Source organism: Saccostrea echinata, unplaced genomic scaffold (genome assembly GCF_033153115.1).
Source record: "Saccostrea echinata isolate AGI-Se365-2 ecotype Australia unplaced genomic scaffold, CSIRO_AGI_Sech_v1 ptg000047l, whole genome shotgun sequence".
NCBI lineage: Eukaryota > Metazoa > Mollusca > Bivalvia > Ostreida > Ostreidae > Saccostrea > Saccostrea echinata.
Window position 1 is genome coordinate 16,116,725 of NW_026889796.1, and position 19,332 is coordinate 16,136,056.

At 33.1% G+C, this 19,332-nt stretch overlaps 1 long non-coding RNA gene across 1 annotated transcript; it reads right to left on the reverse strand.

The window, feature by feature from the left end:
• Positions 1-5,182: 5,182 nt before the first annotated feature.
• On the reverse strand, positions 5,183-19,163 carry LOC133203025 (uncharacterized). Its single transcript, XR_009723324.1, has 2 exons — positions 18,994-19,163; positions 5,183-5,221 (listed from the first exon to the last, which is right to left on the reverse strand). It is a non-coding gene; the product is annotated as an uncharacterized LOC133203025 (long non-coding RNA).
• Between the last annotated feature and the right edge of the window lie 169 nt (positions 19,164-19,332).

Sequence of the window (19,332 nt, forward strand, 5' to 3'; positions counted from 1 at the left end):
ATATTTAAAAAATCTTATAACCTTTTAATTAAATAAATAATCAGTTAATGACGTCATCAAAGTGACCTTGATTCATGTAAGTGATGTACCTCCGTTTGAAAATTATAGCATTTGCGGAAAATGGTAATAAAATAGCAGTATATCTAATTAGTATACAAAACGTGCCAACTGATCTTTATTTGTGCAAGCTTTTAATCTTGCTTTCTAGCACTGGGTGGCAATTTCTGATTCACGCTTCCGGATTTTTGTTCTTTCTCTATTAAAAAAAAAAGCATCGGATAAGCATAACTCTTGTAGCTGTTTAGAATTAGTTTCTGGGGCGATGAATAAACTTAGTTCACACAGTGAGCCTGTGTTGTTCAATTCAGCCTATACATTGAATCTCAAATCGCTGGTGGTCATAGTGTTGCAGGGATGTCAAATGCGAAAATGGACTGACCTATGTTAACTTTAGACATGGTTAAACTGGTCTCTTCTCCTTGAAGCTTGGTTAATAAAGATGTCTTAAGTTCACTTGGATGTACTCTACCTCCATGTTTCATGATTTTTGTAACAATACCATCTACTTATCAACACATGACCGTGTAATTCGTTATTTTGAAATTCACTGAAACATCACAAGAGACCGTAATTACCAGTCCCCATACCCGATAGTCTGTCTGCGGTCACAATTTATAGCCCCAATCAGACTGTCCACTTGAACAAGAATGTAAAAAGTTCTGACCCTGAAACGTAAACTGGTCATCTTACCTCTGACGTAGGCGTTATGTTGGCCGCTTATAACACTATAAAACATGGTGGTAACCTCGCAAGTGTTCAAAATGGCGTTAAAACTGTGTATTACACAGTACTTAAATGGATGACAAGAATGTGCTAAACATCGACTTCAGATGTGCGGACATCGAATTCTACATTCAAGTCAAAATTCTTTTGATGCTACTTTTGACGAACATAGAGTGGCAGTTAATATGGGTAATGATAATTGTCCCTTGAGATGTACAGAATAAATCAATTATAGTACTTTGTTTATTTTTGCCTAAGATTTGTGACGTACATGTATATTTTTAGCAGGAAAAGGGTTATATTTTTCCCGTCAAGTTGCTTTAAATTCCAACCTTCCTACGTGAATGACCGAAACAAATTAAAACGACTGGCTCCTCTTGTCTCAGAGAACGTAAGATCTTGGAGAGAAAATAAGAAGTCAAGGGTCATATGTAATCTCTACGGAATCGGTCGGTCTGGGATGGTTGGCAACGGACGGTCTGAGCCAGTCCGCATTAGTTTGTTACGTAGCATGTCACATAACGTGGATGAGTCTCAATTCTAAATCCGGAAAACTTAATACTATCTGGTTCACCTTTTAGCATATTCATCTTTCGGGTTTTATCTCTACAAGTTGCAAAGTTCACCAATAGAAATTTATGTTAAGATTTAAAATCTTGTTTAGAAATTCTCTTGCATTTTTTACATGGAGGGGGTCAGATAGCAAAACCGATCGTATTAGTATAATATGGCGAGAAAAGGCCCGAAAGAACTAATTGAATGCTCATACGAGGAGATATAAAAGACATTCCTTGGATTCCCGCCTCTAAAACCAAATAAAGGTTGAAATCTTGACTTACAAAATCTCAAGAGCTCGTACATGTGGCAAAATAAACATTTTGGTTGTAGTAATGACTGCAAGGGTTTAGATTTTCACTGTATTCCGAGCCCATCCTGGGGATCTGTCGAATTAAATCATGAGCCTTTGATTTACAAGTTTTCTGTAATTTAGCTTTATTCTTTTTCATATTTAACACGAATTTAATTCTTTGATATGGTTATCAGAAAAAAAATTCTTTTTTACTTGTAGAATCTGGTTGCTCTAGGTTTATGGTATCACTTACAGAAAAAAAAATAAGTCTCTTTGAAGAAAGCAAGATTTGAATATTAATTTTACCCAGGTAATCTTATAAATAGTCAGTTTTCATGCAAAACAGCATTAATAAAGGAATACTATAAACAATGGTAATAATTCTTTATTTGAATTAAGCAAATATTTCAGAAAATAGTTTTTAAGTTTCCCTATAACAGAATACAATCTATGCTACAGGCTTAATTAAACAATAATGAACTCAACATTTTAAATAGCTTTTTAAGGAATAGATGAGTGTATGAAAACTCATTACATTGCTTTATTGCACTGCATCATATTGCTTTTTATTTTTTAACAATTCCATGTCTTTTTTCCCGACAGCCAGACAAAAAAAGGAGGTGCTATACTTGCATACCATTATCAGAAATATCAATTAATCTTTACTAACCATCTGTAAAATTGAATGACTAATTATGAATATATAATATGTGGTTCCGGAATTTTCAGGTTTTCACCACAGGTATGCCCACCCTATTAAATAGATGGTGTCTGAAATTAGAGTACAGACATATTTGATGAATTTTTCTTAGTGTCTGAAGATCTAGCTATATCCAGTCAGAGATAGGTACCAGAATACTGTATCTATTTTTATCCCATGTTTACCCCTTTATCCCGTGGATATGACTCATTGGATATTTTTTTCATAACCCACAGTTGTGACGTCACAATGGTTTTTGCGTTAGCGTGATGAAGTAAAATAAAGTGGAGTCCTATATAAAACAGTGTAAAACATTGGTTGTGAAGTATTAAACATGGGATAAAAAGAATCTCCCATGATTTGTAGTTGGATATGACATTTATCCAACTCGTTGTGTGTTTTTTATCCCCTCGCCAAGGCTCGGGGATAAAAAACACACAACTCGTTGGATAAAAATCATATCCAACTACAAATCTTGGGAGATCCTATATTTATCTCTTTGTCTACATATATATTTTGCGCACCTGTCTGGCTGATGTACATGTATTGGTTTACGAAGGATTTGTTTTAAGTTGGTCACTAACTCTGTGTGACTTTCGGTATACCATATTTAAGACGCAAAAACAGTTAATAAAAAATATTGATTTTTTTTTTAACCAAGGAATAATTTAAAATTACAGTCAAAGTTTCTCTACAGATATTCGAAAAATTCCTATTACAATCACTGTCTGTTGAAAATTTTAATATACTCGCCTCTTGGTTAACAAATTAGTAAATCAGATAAACTTGAGCTCATGGTAAACATATATTATATTACACAATATCACTTCATATTTTCTTTACACAAACGGGAAGTTAATTGCCATAAAGTTTTCTTAATCTTTAAATGTCACGTGACTCGCATTTTTACCTGCTCTGATAAAAATGCCAACAACTAGAGTTTTTTGTGCAATTCTTGTCTTATTAAATTCTGATTTATTTATTTATTTATTTTGTATAGTTTGTATTAAACAGGCGTTGCAACACCCAAGTATGTCTTTAGTGTTCTGTCGGCCTCGCTTGACCCCGCAGTGACCTTCACACATATTTCAAACAGAAAAAAACCTTGATGGATCGGGACATTACGTATTATGAGGCAATTCAGCTTTTATGGCTCGACAAAAACTCTGTAATTTAATTTGAACATCTTCAGTTTTTAGGCTAGGGCGTTTTTACTATGGTTTGACAAAGTGTGTATACGTCACGGATTTATGGGCTGCTCGTTGCAAAGAGAATGCAAAGAATGTTGACGTCTCTCACAAAATTTTTACACAGTGGACTTCAATCTCTTATATTGCTTAATCATGCATTACATCCTGTATTGAAAGGAAATGTTCGACCATACAAGTGCACTTGTTCCCATATTAATTATAAACAGTATCAAAAGAAATTTTACTATTTCTGAAAATTCTACGTTTCTTGGCACGTAGGAATATAAGTGCTTTCGACAAATATCTCGGGAGTTTTATATATCTCCCACTAGATTATTCCATTGCACAAAAAAATCACATGTAATATGTACTTCACGCCTTAATGAGTCACATAGTGTTTCCAAGAAGGTTGAAATTTAAGTGTAGGTATTTTTGAATCAAAATTCATATAATTCCTGGCCTTTGTTGATGAGCGTCATTTATTTTGGCTTGGGGTCACAAGGTCACAGAAAACATCTTCTATCACGCCGTCCTGTCAGAATTATTCAGCATGGCTCTTTTGAAGCTCAGTCATCGATGCATTCAATGTTGTTAAATATGCCAAAGTTATATTTGTTTTACCGCAAATATATTCATGAACAATTTGTCAAATTTGAATATTATATGTGTTCGGACAGGAGAAAACGCAGCGAAGTGTTTCCAAGGACAGAAGACAGCGGTTGGTGGTTTAAGGTAATCCTAGGACGGTGCCGACGATTGCTGTCCCCAGATCACCTGGTTGTCCGGGGGTCAAGATGGCACTCAACAGATGGTCAACAGCTTCATGCTTCGGAGAAAAAATTGGTCATAATATTGCACCATGACATTGTAATTAAAAGGAATTTGCCATAGAATACATGAAAACAGACTATAATTATTAGACAGGAATATTGTCTCAATTTTCAATATCTCCTTCCCTTGAATATCCATGACCATTAGGAAGTTAAGAGGATTTGCAATGTTCTAATTAATTAGATACAACAATAAAATTACGAAAACTAGTCGTCATGGTGAAAATTTTCTAATTTACTGCCACCCTATAAGTTCAAAAGTCACAACAGTGACAGATTTTCTTAAACAGCCAGAAAATTACTAGTATATCAGCACCCCCCCCCCTTTCCAAGAAAAGAAGGCGTTCGAATAGACATACGCAAAGAAAGCGAAACTAAATCTGAGACCTACCCAACACCCACTATAAACACTCTGCGAGGCACTCGAACAGCTTGCATAGTGTTATGTATTTTAATGTAACATCCCTTTCATACAGTGTCTTATCGCAAAAATTAATGAAGTCCATTAAAAAAATTCCTTTCCATATTTGTAATTTTATTGGAAACTTTAATGTGCATAATCATTTATTAAAGAAAACTCGGCCAAATATTTGAATAAAACTAGCATCTGTTCTAAATGTCATCCTTAATTCTTGCTATAATGGATTGCCAAGGTATATTTTCTCTGTTCGTCTGCTAGCCACAGGACAGGATCAAGGTGAGTTTTTCCGCCATAAATTATAAGTCAGAATTATTCCGACTTTCACATGCTTTCTTTGGGTTAATTTCTTCTTCTGAAAACACATTAAAGTCCCCATGCCCGCTACTGCTGCCATACCGAGAATTTTTGATAATCATTCTTGAAAATAGATGTCCTCTACCTTACTATCTGAAATTGTCGACAAAAAAGGGGACATAAGCAATTTCAGAAATCCAATTTTATTCATTTTATCGATACTTAAAATACCATATTACATTATCTGGAATACTCTGTATGTCCTAATCGCACCAACCAATTGATTTATTCTTTTAATTGGTGAGATAAAATAAGATAAACATTACAGAATGTCAAAAAACAAGATGACAAGGAAAAATGAGTTTTGACACCTTTACAAGAGAAATATAAAACCAGAGTTGTCCAACTTTATCACGATGACCTGAAACGTGGAAAGTCAAGAAAACCTGGAATAATCTACATTTATATGCAAACAGTTATCATATGATATTACAACACCTGCTTGTTTAAATTAGAAGTCGAGGAGGAATAGTTTTACATTATTTCGTACCAAGTGAACTGCCCTGATCATCAATGACAGGACAGAGGCCACAGATAAAAATATCATCCACCTCTCTCTTAGATTTTGGTCGTTTGCTTTAACTTTATGAATGACGCAAGGTTTTTACAATTTTTTTTAGAAGACGACATTCCACAGTGTACTAAGATCGTAGGTTATAATTAACATAATAATGCCAGTTTCCGCAATACTAACATACTAAATTAAACTTGGGGATAGGTCATAGATACTATACAGGAAAATAATCCAAGAATGCATTAATTACCAAAATGTTAATGACTTGAGAAAATTATGACAGATCGTGTGGACGAATCTTTATTACCTTGAGAAGTACTGAAGTGCATAAAATGGACATTTATTTAAGAGATTATCGTCACGAAGACGAACAATATTACAATGTATTCGGATTCATGGTTCAACTGTGACTTTCTTTGGAAGATGACTTTCTTTGGAAGATGAAAGTCTTCGTTCACTTCTTTAAGCATCATGTTCAATGTCATTTTTTCCATGTCAGTGAAAAGATATATATATATATATATATATATATATATATATATATATATATATATATATATATATATATATATATATATATATAAATTTTAATGAAATTCACACATCCTGAAAGATTGCATCTACTGTAGACGCCCTTTGATATCATCTGTTTCCGACATGACAAGGATATACCAAAGTAGGATATACATATGATCCTTATAGACAGTGCCTGTAAACAAATACACAGTCAAATTATATAAGGTACTCCTCTAGCTACACGAAGGAAGACTTCATAGATAATCAAATACAATCATATCTGTCATCGTGTATATAACCAAACTGAAATTTTACGTATCCATTTTCTTATTAAAATATATTGTATGATTTGTTAAATAAACCTAAGTTATTTTAGGCTTGAAGTAATGCGAATGAGATATGACATAGTTATGGTCTTTTTATGGCGGCCTACGAAAACATTTTTTCGTCGTTTTTCCTTTTTTAAGTGATCGAGTAACAAGTGTTAAGTATATTTTTACACACTGAAAATTACAAAGCATACATATGATATACACAGTAAATCACACAAACGCTTATCTTAACGGCTTTATTTACGCGATATGAAAGTTTTTTCGCTTTTATGGTGTTCCTGGACCAATTACGGCGGAACCAAGGACATTGCACGTAACAGTCTGCCTTTCCTTTGCATTTAACATCTTCGTGTTATGTAACATGGCGAATATACTAGATATCTAATCGAGTTTCACACGTTTATGGTGTAGATATTTAAAATAACTGTGGCTTTGATTCCAAGTTAATTGGTATTCAGTATAAAGCTTCTCATTAAAATGTATCATATATATATATATATATATATATATATATATATATATATATATATATATATATATATATATATATATAAAGGGGGATTCCAATCATGATGGACAAGACACACAACTGGTCCTTATAAAAGTAGAACACAAGCAGGCTATACTATGCAGCAAATGAAACTTGCACCTGTCGCTAACAGTTTTTTTTTTTTGGTTTTTTTTTTGCGGTGCACCTTTTGGAAACCAGATACCCATGATGAATGGTACTTGATAAATAAATTCCGTGTATTTATCAAGGATGGGAGCCCTGACATAGCTCCTTTAATGAGAAAGTTACCCGGAACAGAAATTGAAACTAGGACTTGAATTCCAATGAAAATCATTGACTTGCTTTATTAACGTCCTAATGAGTGAAATGGAGCAAACTCGGTCCATCGCTGGCGATATCCCACATCAGACTGTGAGAGAGTGCATTCCTCTGGCGATGAGACCCCGACTCTTTGATGCTTTTGTCATATGTGCACACGTTGTAATGAATATGAGATCGAACAATAAATGACTTTTTTCCTCTGATATGGGTGCTTGCTTGATCATAACCTCTGGTTCGCTTCTGCTTTTCAGTTAGAACGGCGTGATGTACAAGGGTTTTATTACAAGCCCATTTAGCATGTTCTTAACCTTCTGAATTAATACTGTCCATTGATACTATTTTTTCCTCGTTAAGAAATTGTCCCCATAAAGAGGTCAGAGATTCTTTGAGAGATGTTCATCCAAGCGTCCCACACAACAGGCGGGTGGCCAGATTCCGAAATTTAATTCCATTCTACATGAGGTGAAATGCGTTACAGAAATTCACGTGAGTTTATAATGTTTTTACTTCAGAATTCGGTCATAAATATCTAAGATGGAGAAGTCATACAATTCGCACATCAGCATATATAGTCACGTTGTTGACAAAATGAACAGGTAAAAAAAAATTAGTATATATAACCTTTTTATTGAAAAAAAGAATCATTCAATATCAAGAATAAGTTTAACGCACCATATTACATATAAGTAACAAATCGATTTTTTATGCAAGGATACGTATTTACATGTACCAAGTATGCAGAGAAATGCGAAAACATAAATCTTTATTTAGGGGAGAACCTGAAAGAGCAACTGTCACTTGTTCCAAATAAGAAAAGATTCATCATAATTAAATTAATAAACCTATGTTTTCGAATGCAGCTATAAATCAAGGATGGTGTTATGTTTAAAAAAATGTCATAAAGAGAATGTACTGAATTATCAAGCAAGTGCATTGAATTATGGATTAGTTTCCAGTCTGTTTAATGTTAAGATCTTTAATACATGTACATGTACATAGTATACATGCTTGATCAAGAGTAATGAGTGGGCTCAGAATTACTCTCGATTTTTATAAAATATTTCTCTGCATCCAATGAAAAAAATGCCTAAAAGACTTTGTCATTTACAATGAGATTTTTTTAAAGAATTAATTTACAATGTTTATAATTGTGATGAAAACGAAATGCAAATTTTAAGCTAAGAAATTTATCAACTAGATTTAGAACGGTTCAATAAGGTACATTTTCTGCCATCGCTTTAAATAGCAGGAACCGTGATCGTAAAAGCTCATATTAATGAAATTATCTTTGTGGTAAACTTACTGGTGATTATGAAGGAATTCAAGGATTATAAAATAAAACAAACTTGGCTATTATTATTTTCGTCCGTGACTGCGGCGCATCCCTTTATCATAGCAATTCACAATGTACTGCACACATCTGTTTTCATTATTTTAATTTGCATGCAATTAGTTTAATTTTTTCGGTAAATACTTGCATATGTTATTTTCAGGGACAGACAGAAAGATTTAGATTGACATGCAGGCCCTGAATATATATGTTCAGAATTCTATTCGAACTGAACAACCATTTTCAAACAAAGATTTGAAACTTCAAAATTGGTACAATGTACAAATTTTCCTTTAAATTTGTTATTCAAGGTGTTCAGTAGAATACTAGTATAAAGATCCGTTTCTAATAAAGCCGACATAACTAGACGCGCCAAGCATAGGAGAACCTACTTCAACAAGCCATAGTTCACCCAGACTTCTTCAAAGAAAGTCAAGATGCTTCTCTCATATAGTGTCAGTCTGCCAAATTTTTATTCTTAACACATCACGTGACTTGAAAATTGACCACTCAAGAACTCTTACGGGGTTCTTGAGCACAGAGCGTTGTTATAATGAAAAATGACAGAATAAGTAAAAAAATTTAAAAGTACACAGTATAATTATAATCACGCATTTATTTCAGGATGAGAGTTTAAATTTGAGTGACCACTATCAGTAGGCTGAAGATCTCTGTTATAGGAGACTTTGAGGGCTTGCACTTGGTTGATAGTTGTACTGTGTTTCGAGTTTGTGATTTCCTTTCTTATAATATTTGAATTATGACTTTCTTTCTATTGTGACACATTCTTTTTAATTAATCTATGAAATAAAGGAAATAAAATAAGTTTTTAGAGTAACTGTTTGATAATATTTCTGTTGTGTTATTTCTAGCTGCGGAATGCATTTTCCCGGATATTTATAAATATTGTAAAAACTGTACGTGAAGTATCTACGTCCGTAAGAAATATAAGTGCAGATTTTTTTATCCGTTATGTACGATTGGTCTAACTTCCCATTCTAAAATACACTGAAAAAATTAATAACCTTTAAACTTGTTAAATCTATAAAGACTTATAACCTATGACACCTATTTATTTTTAGAATAGAAACTAACTTCAGCTTTCCTCTGAGGCACGATTGCCTCTGATGAAATACCCAAATTCCTCAGATGAATCTAACATGCTTGAAGTCATCAAATTAGAGACAAATCAGCGACGGAGGCTCGGGTTTCCCCCGACAAAAGGCAATCTAACGGGAGGCGGGCAGGCACTGTTCGCAGATTTGTCGGGCGATACTATCAGGAAAGAAGTCGACGAAGACAGAAAACCAAAAATATGTTGACATTTTAAGAGATAGAGAAGTCGCACTTACAGGAATGAAGATGAGATCTTTATTTCGTGTTAAATCAAATACCTAGAATAAAGACTGCTGATAAAGGTTCCATGCACTAATGACAACATGCTACATTGTTGAGGTTTTTGTATCTCGATGAAAAGCTAGGACTCTTAGGTACAAAGTCTGTGCCTCTTTATCTTTAAAGCTGATCGATGTTGGACAAACTTTGCTGTCAGAAAAAAAGAAACAAAAGCGTTATTGATTCACTACATAATATGATACTCCAAATCATGTCTGCATTTGAAGTAAATTTTTAAAATTTAAATTAAGTAGATCAGGTGAATAAATCCGCAATCCAATCTACAAGCAATAAAATAAGAAACATTAGATATCCTTTTATCGTCATACACCTCATTTAAAACCTGAAGAAAAAAATGCGTTTTAGTCATTCATAAAAATCGTCAGAATTCTGTCCTATGCCCCGCACATATTCATTCTTGTCTCGTTAACTATCGTTTTAGTTTCCAGGTCAAAGTGGAGTGAGTAAAGGATGCCCTTTGTGTCTATTGTTGTATACATATGAATGTACACACGTACGTCATACAGTTGCCTTATCGGTAGTTTGCTTTAAAAATTAGAGGGCTTTCAATTAAATATTATTTCACCTACGTAATTTTCTCGATAAATGATTTTTAAACACATGTAGACTGTCTCATTTATTTCAAGGACATTTTAAATTTAGCACGTCAATCATTATTTGGGGATATCAGTGATATCAAAAAAAAGTGTAAAATCTTGCGGGTTACTTCAATACACAGAGTCGCGACTGTGTAAACGTTTGACCATCCCGGCGTAATAAAGCAAACAATTTCTCCTTTTCTTTTTTGATCCGATTTAAACTATTTTATTTGGTGATATCTAACATCAAAGTAGAGAGGGGCCCTTCATACAAGTGCATTATCACCCAATGGTCTACAACTAGAGTAGGCCAGATCAGCAGATAAGATAATGTACCACAAGATACACGCAGTACAAATGTGAATATTACGCTAAAACCGGTATGGTTTAAATACATGTATACAAAAAAATGTATTAAACTGCAGACTTAAATCCCTACAAACACGAAAAGTATCCAGTGTTAGGGGGGGCTTTGTGCCACTTCACGTCCACGTTTATAACATAAGCACCTTCAGGAGGGGACAGGGGCTACCATCAGGTGTTAGGTTCCCACTGTGACCTCGTGGAAAATCACGGAAAGTAACATTTTACACAAGGATAAAAAACAAACTCTCTCCCTTTCTTGCAAATCGTTCAAACGAAATGACCCTACAATGTACTGTCAATACCAACATTCCAGATCTGTAATATCTAGACAAGGTGACGGGGAACCCACGTAAAACTCATTTTCTCTAGTTACAATTCTACAGAAATACTCTTCTAAGGACTTGGTTTTGAACAAAAGTAGCTTGGACAAGCGTCCCAAAAACCGTCGCATCTCGTGTGAAGATCAAGTGTTCTTGTTGGCGATCAAGTATGCATACGAAATTCCAACTTGTCATTTCTTTTTTGAAAGTCACGCAAAAACTGTAGACATGTTTCAGCTGGGCGTAGAGGCAGAACCCGACCAATACACTAGGCCCACCTTCACAAACACGAAAAACTTTCATTATCATTCTAACTCGTGTGTGAAAATGTACCTCTTTAAAATCACTCGGGTTCAAAGTTCACAACATTTACCATTAAGCTATATTCCTTTTTTTCTCTCTCCATAAAACACCTAACATTACATTTGTCTGATCTTTTTATTGGCATTTTTTTTCTCTAGATTTTTTCTTGATTGTTATCAAATCCGCTATCTTTGATGTTTGATCCATGATATGGCATTTCCGCCATGCAGCAATGCACCCCACATCTTTTAATAGTTCATTCTTTAAAAGTCCCCGATCAATAAATTCGAGTGTTTGTACCTAAAATGATAATGAACCAAAAGAAATTACATAATTAACATAATTAACATTTCCCCCCCCCTCAATTTTTTGTTCATCGTTTATGTAAAGCATTAAGCAAAAATGAGAAAACGGGACATTATTCAGACAATAAAACGCTTTCTTTGATTATACTTTAAAAATAGTAGAAAAATACATAACTCATGTAAGGAAAATAAATTTTAATGCATATATTTAATTATACACATGTATGTAGGTCTTTTAATTATTCATATAAACTTGATGAAAGTACGAAAAATATTACATTATCGATCCATAAGTTACATTGGTGGAAGAGCAATGAACACTTGACCTTTGACGCGTCTTAAAAGATATTTTAAAGAAGCGGGCCCATCTACATGTATATTTTAGAAGAAAATGTGTTTTATTGCTTTATTAACAGCAATCGGGTTTCATTAGAAATAAAGGAGAAAATATTCAGGTGATGTAAATATTATAAAGTTATATACAGATTAAATGTGATGCAAATTCTCAAAAATCTGAGTTTTTACACAGTTTCTAACCATAAGTACACGATAAGAATTTTCCCACCGAATGAGTTTTGATAACTGTACAGTTACCGAAAAGTGGCTTATTCGTATCATTAAGAGACCTCTTTTAAATAAGGATATTTGGGTTATTTCTACTTTTTCAACTGTGAAAAAAAAATTTCTGCTGGTTTTCAAGCATAAATTTGTTGGTTATCTGTTTGATGGTGCAGATATGATATGGAAATAATGCAAACCATTAGCGGGACCGTGAAATAAGTAACATTATTGTGGATTAATTGTATCCTTGGCTGAGACTATCAAGGATGAATCGCAAGAAAAACATCTGAATCATCTACCCACATTTTTTTTTCAGTAAAGATGTTTTGTCACTCTGATATATTAGTACTCGCATGCACCTGTTCTGCCAGGAGAACTTCGGTTATAACTGTAAGTATTTCACCAGAAATTCTGTCAAAACTAGGGTAAAAATTATTCTGTTGGACTAAAGAGGCTTTATATGAAACTTGTTCACAAATGATTACTTGAAAAAAAAAAGAAGAAACAAACAAAAAAATACATGCAGATGGGTACAGTATTTACATTTTTTTTTTTTACTTATTCCAGAAATTACATCCAGATGTTTCCACCCATTTTCATTCACAATTTTTGACAAAAATCCCCAGCCTAATCAACGTCATTATGTCTTTAGAGCCCTTTCTTAGGGCGGCCGTGGCCTTGCATACATTTTACATCTCAAGTATTTGTCACCCTAATCCCTGTACATCACAGAACACGGCTTATTTACCCAAACAGCGCCATCTCTTTTGAGCCATTTTATTAAAATTCAATTTCGCTTTCGTCTACATGACCTTGGATGTTAAAGGATAAACAAGAAGCCGGTTCCTTGAATACATTTCGGTAGCTTACAACATTCAAATTAACTTGAAATTCCATCACGGTACCCGCAGTTCCATATTTCCGGCAAACAACCTCTATCAGTTATCCTGCCGCGCTGGTTTGCATATTCCAATTAAGTAAAACTGGGTTTTCTCTACAGGTCAATATATTTTGTGAAATTTTTACTTTCACCTGTTTGAAAAAAGATAACTTGAACTTACTAAACATGTTTGTTGAAAAATGGGCGAATTTCGTACACTCATACAAAAGAAATTCAACTTCAGCGTTGCATTAGATTTTAACACATCAAAGACATATTTATGTACAATTTGCAGGCTCTTTTATGACATCCGTAAATAGTTTTTTGAAACTCAAATTCAGTCATATTTAAAAGATTTTTTTTATTTTATGATAATTGAAAGGGAAGAAGGTTGTATGAACGAAATTTGATTCTATCATTCAAAATGTTGATATTTTCGGACGGTAGCTGGAAACTTTGCATTTTGAAAGTGAATTTTGACTTGCAGCTCTAAGTTATAGTTATACGTACATATAACTGTATGTAGTACTATCTGTAGCTTTAAGTTACAGTGACTATGCTGTATAACTGTATGCAGTATAATCAGTATAACTGTATGTAAGGTAATCTATAGTGGAAGTTATATACAGTATAACTGTATGCAGTATAATCTGTATAACTGTTTGTAAGGTAATCTATAGCGGAAGTTATATACAGTATAACTGTATGCAGTATAATCAGTATAACTGTATGTAAGGTAATCTATAGTGGAAGTTATATACAGTATAACTGTATGCAGTATAATCTGTATAACTGTTTGTAAGGTAATCTATAGTGGAAGCTATATACAGTATAACTGTATGCAGTATAATCTGTATAACTGTATGTAAGGTAATCTATAGTGGAAGTTATATACAGTATAACTGTATGCAGTATAATCTGTATAACTGTATGTAAGGTAATCTATAGTGGAAGTTATGTGTGTACAGTACAACTGTATGCAGTATAATCTGTATAACTGTATGTAAGGTAATCTATAGAGGAAGTTATATACAGTATAATTGTATGCAGTATAATCTGTATAACTGTATGTAAGGTAATCTATAGCAGAAGTTATATACAGTATAACTGTATGCAGTAAAATCTGTATAACTGTATGTAAGGTAATCTATAGAGGAAGTTATATTCAGTATAACTGTATGTAAGGTAATCTATAGAGGAAGTTATATACAATATAACTGTATGAAAGGTAATCTATAGTGGAAGTTATATACAGTATAACTGTATGCAGTATAATCTGTATAACTGTATGTAAGGTAATCTATAGTGGAAGTTATATACAGTATAACTGTATGCAGTATAATCTGTATAACTGTATGTAAGGTAATCTATAGAGGAAGTTATATGTGTACAGTACAACTGTATGCAGTATAATCTGTGTAACTGTATGTAAGGTAATCCATAGTGGAAGTTATATACAGTATAACTGTATGTAAGGTAATCTATAGTGGAAGTTAAATACAGTATAACTGTATGCAGTATAATCTGTATAACTGTTTGTAAGGTAATCTATAGTGGAAGTTATATACAGTATAACTGTATGCAGTATAATCTGTATAACTGTATGTAAGGTAATCTATAGAGGAAGTTATATACAGTATAACTGTATGCAGTATAATCTGTATAACTGTACGTAAGGTAATCTATAGTGGAAGTTATATATGTACAGTACAACTGTATGCAGTATAATCTGTATAACTGTATGTAAGGTAATCTATAGTGGAAGTTATATGTGTACAGTATAACTGTATGCAGTATAATCTGTATAACTGTTTGTAAGGTAATCTATAGCAGAAGTTATATACAGTATAACTGTATGCAGTATAATCTGTATAACTGTATGTAAGGTAATCTATAGTGGAAGTTATATGTGTACAGTATAACTGTATGCAGTATAATCTGTATAACTGTATGTAAGGTAATCTATAGCGGAAGTTATATACAGTATAACTGTATGCAGTATAATCTGTATAACTGTTTGTAAGGTAATCTATAGTGGAAGTTATATGTGTACAGTACAACTGTATGCAGTATAATCTGTATAATTGTATGTTAGGTAATCTATAGAGGAAGTTATATGTGTACAGTACAACTGTATGCAGTATAATCTGTATAACTGTCTGTAAGGTAATCTATAGCGGAAGTTATATACAGTATAACTGTATGCAGTATAATCTGTATAACTGTATGTAAGGTAATCTATAGAGGAAGTTATATACAGTATAACTGTATGCAGTATAATCTGTATAACTGTTTGTAAGGTAATCTATAGTGGAAGTTATATACAGTATAACTGTATGCAGTATAATCTGTATAACTGTATGTAAGGTAATCTATAGCGGAAGTTATATGTGTACAGTACAACTGTATGCAGTATAATCTGTATAACTGTATGTAAGGTAATCTATAGTGGAAGTTATATACAGTATAACTGTATGCAGTATAATCAGTATAACTGTATGTAAGGTAATCTATAGAGGAAGTTATATACAGTATAACTGTATGCAGTATAATCTGTATAACTGTATGTAAGGTAATCTATAGAGGAAGTTATATGTGTACAGTACAACTGTATGTAAGGTAATCTATAGAGGAAGTTATATGTGTACAGTACAACTGACTGTATGTAAGGTAATCTATAGTGGAAGTTATATATGTACAGTACAACTGTATGCAGTATAATCTGTATAACTGTATGTAAGGTAATCTATAGAGGAAGTTATATACAGTATAATTGTATGCAGTATAATCTGTATAACTGTATGTAAGGTAATCTATAGCGGAAGTTATATGTGTACAGTACAACTGTATGTAAGGTAATCTATAGTGGAAGTTATATACAGTATAACTGTATGCAGTATAATCTGTATAACTGTATGTAAGGTAATCTATAGTGGAAGTTATATGTGTACAGTACAACTGTATGCAGTATAATGTGTATAACTGTATGTAAGGTAATCTATAGAGGAAGTTATATACAGTATAATTGTATGCAGTATAATCTGTATAACTGTATGTAAGGTAATCTATAGTGGAAGTTATATACAGTATAACTGTATGCAGTATAATCTGTATAACTGTTTGTAAGGTAATCTATAGAGGAAGTTATATACAGTATAACTGTATGCAGTATAATCTGTATAACTGTATGTAAGGTAATCTATAGTGGAAGTTATATACAGTATAACTGTATGTAAGGTAATCTATAGTGGAAGTTATATAAGTATAACTGTATGTAAGGTAATCTATAGTGGAAGTTATATACAGTATAACTGTATGCAGTATAATCTGTATAACTGTATGTAAGGTAATCTATAGCGGAAGATATATACAGTACAACTGTATGCAGTATAATCTGTATAACTGTATGTAAGGTAATCTATAGAGGAAGTTATATACAGTATAATTGTATGCAGTATAATCTGTATAACTGTATGTAAGGTAATCTATAGTGGAAGTTATATACAGTATAACAATATACAGTATCTATGGGGGAAATTGAAATACGGAAGTGTTTTACTTAAAAAAATTTATCTAATAACGTAACTGGATATTTCATATATGACATGCATAAATGGTAAGCATTCCGCAGCTTCAAATCTTTTTGCAAGATCAACGTCCATTGATACAAGGGCAAAAGAATACTTCTGTTGTAAAGCAAAAAACGTGTAGTGTTGTCTCCTAAATTATATTCCGCTGGAGAATTCCTTTGTCAAAATGCAGTATTAAAATCTCAGCTAAATGTGAGCTAATCTGGAAGACAAAACAGTGGCTATCAAAGATGACTATCTATCCGATTTGAAATGTTTTTGTTGTTTTGATCGTGTTTAGCTTTTAATTTTTTTGAATATTATTTTTGTCTGCATGTGGCAATTGATAGGCGCTACTGTACCGCATTGCTGACATATCGGCCAGGGTCAGACTTTAGCTTTAACAGATAAATAGTGCTTCTGATAGTACCATTTCAGATAAGCCAGTAGATAAAAGTAGAGAGATGTAACGGTTACATTCAAAACTAACCTTGAAATCAGCGGTAGAATTCAGATGATCAGCTGTATATGCTTTGGTTAAGAGACTAAGCGTTCGTAGGTAATTATTTTTCTTTTTTTTATGATCATATGCTTCATTCTTAAAAGTCATTCAAACTTATTTTCTTTTGATTGATAGTAAGTAAAAAAAAAGAAAAAAAATCTGCGATATCTGGCAAAAGCATCTTTTTACACTTGCAAAACAAAATATATTTGATTTCAAAAAAAAAAAAAACCTAACATTTTTCGATTTATTGAGGAGGGCGGATGATCTCACTTCCTGTGAAACGTGTTCCAAATTTTTAACAGAATGCATTTTAATGTATATATAATCTAACAATCTATATAATATAGGTTTGCAGAATTGTTTAGAAGATAAATAATATGTTGACGGTGCGACCGTTGGGGCGAGCGCATTGTTCACTTCATTTTAAGATCCGCCTCTTCAAACCTCACGAGACATTTGGAACGTCTAGACTGTGACGTCACATGACGTATGTTAGCTGCATTTCCATAAACAAAGTTTAAAAACTGCACATATTTTAACAAAGAACGTTTAATCTACTATCTGCATGCAATATCCATTAAATTAAGGTGACTTTATTTTTTGTGAAATTTTAGTTGTTGTTACCGCGTGAATGAAGTTAGCAGCGAGAACAAGAAGTGATGCATTGTGGGTCAGAATTACTGCGGAAAAAAATTCTATTGAATGAATGTGCAGTAGTCCGAATTTTCTCTTCGCCCAGGCGTTGTCGTTAGAGCTCGCAGTGACGAGCGGCGCTTCGCGCCGCTCGCTGCGCTCGCTATAATAGATAAAATAGCACACTAAATTTATATACTTTTATTTGACGGTACAGTTACATCATGATATGCAAAGCACCACGTACCTTATGTGTTTGCTCAATTTTGCATGAATGAATCTGGAAACAGTTTCTAGCAAAATATGAGATTTTTTTTTGCTGTTGAAATTTCATGGGTTTGTAACGTTATTTCATAAACATTAAGACACCTGTCTCTTTCTCTCTCTCTCCAAATGTACACGTTTAACATGAACAACGTTGGTGGCTGGGCAATATTTCATCACTGTACAACACGGGTTGTAAATAAAACTGAACATTGATCCCGAGCGATTAAAAATTAATTGAGGCTGCATGACATTAAAAATCATTCTGGTATGGAGATTGCTTTTAAATCTAATCGGGATTAAAGTATTACATTCTTGCAGTGCACTCTAACCCGAGCCAAATCCTGACAAGAATTTGTCGTCGTACAGCATGTTATTTTATTGAATCTTCGGTCTCTTGCATTTTTGATGTACATGTAAGCATATCATACATGTTATACAAATAAAAGTGAATGGCTATATGTGGACATGCACTTTAATATAAAATAAAATATAAAGGTTAACATGGAAAACGAGTTAAGCGTAGCAATTTATTTTACTTAATTGAGTACGTTGTCATAAGCACATTTCCTATAATCTCTCTAATGCAAGCAGAAACGTCGTTTCAAAAGACGTCCATAATAACTAAGTATTGCAGATACCTTTGCTGGGAGGGTAAGAATGCCAAATTCTTAAGTCCTCAAAGCTTCTCTCCAACAGCATATCCATAAAATAGTTAATGGGTGAATAAACAAACTCTACAAGTTCACTGGCTTTTGATTTCTGTGGTTCGTGGAAATCGGATAAAAACAGAGCTGCTCTCTCTGCTACATGTCAAGTGGACTGTTTGTTGACAATTTTGCACACAGTGCACCGCGTTGGTATTGCAAATGTCACAACACTAAATAACTTTATAACTGTCACATTCGTCAACCAAACAATCATTTTTTAAAACACTTAGTCGCAATAATTTTACATTTTTTACCAATACCTTTTCATTT